The sequence below is a fragment of the Morone saxatilis genome, unplaced genomic scaffold (assembly GCF_004916995.1).
Source record: "Morone saxatilis isolate NCDOM2014 unplaced genomic scaffold, NCSU_SB_2.0 Contig0, whole genome shotgun sequence".
Lineage (NCBI taxonomy): Eukaryota > Metazoa > Chordata > Actinopteri > Moronidae > Morone > Morone saxatilis.
Genome location: NW_023339650.1, coordinates 513,186 through 514,023, shown reverse-complemented (window position 1 = coordinate 514,023; position 838 = coordinate 513,186).

Below are 838 nucleotides of genomic sequence, written 5' to 3'. Positions count from 1 at the left end.
GAAGGCTCCTCCTGCCACATGTCGAAGTATCCTTGAGCAAGATACTGAACCCCAAATTGCTCCTGATGCTGTGCATCGGTGTGTGAATGTGTATGAATCCGTTAGTTTCTGTCCAATGGGCTTTGTCATAACTGAGTGAATGTGTGTAAAAGCGCTTGAGTGGTCAGAAGACTAGAAAGGCGCTATACAAGTACAGGTCCATTTACCAATTACCTTACCTACCTGACTAATCCGTAAGCCTTTTTATATTGACACCTTTTGTAATTAAATGATCTGAACTGTACCAGCTCTGCCTCTCAGACTGAATTTGGGTCCAACCTCTTGACCTCTGATTTTCACTGCTTGACAGTTTAACGCTTGAACATAGAACAAAGACGAACTGTGGACGTTGGGGTGGTGGATGTAGACCTCTTGTCACAGACCTGAAATTAATGTTCCATGATCTTTCCCTAACCTTAGTTGCAATGAGCAGATATTTTTGTTGTAGTGGATGAAGGTGTGGACCCAAATGCAAGACAGATTCAGAGGATTCAGATGTTTTATTTCCACAAAAGGTAATGGAGCTGATGATGAGAGGGTTGAGGAGATGGCTTACTGAAGATAGCAGGCAGAGGTAAGGAGTAATCTGAAGATGGCACGTGATGTGTGCAGAATACTGATGACGGAACGATCTGGCAGCATGCATCCTGAGACGAGGATGATAGTTATATGGTTACAGGATTACTGAAATTAAGTAAAACATCTTTCCTCTTTCTGTTCTGCAAATTAAAGGTGTGTGGAAGAGCATTTTTACTGCTTACTGCTTTTACTGCATCAATTTCATGGAAGTTAAATGTGG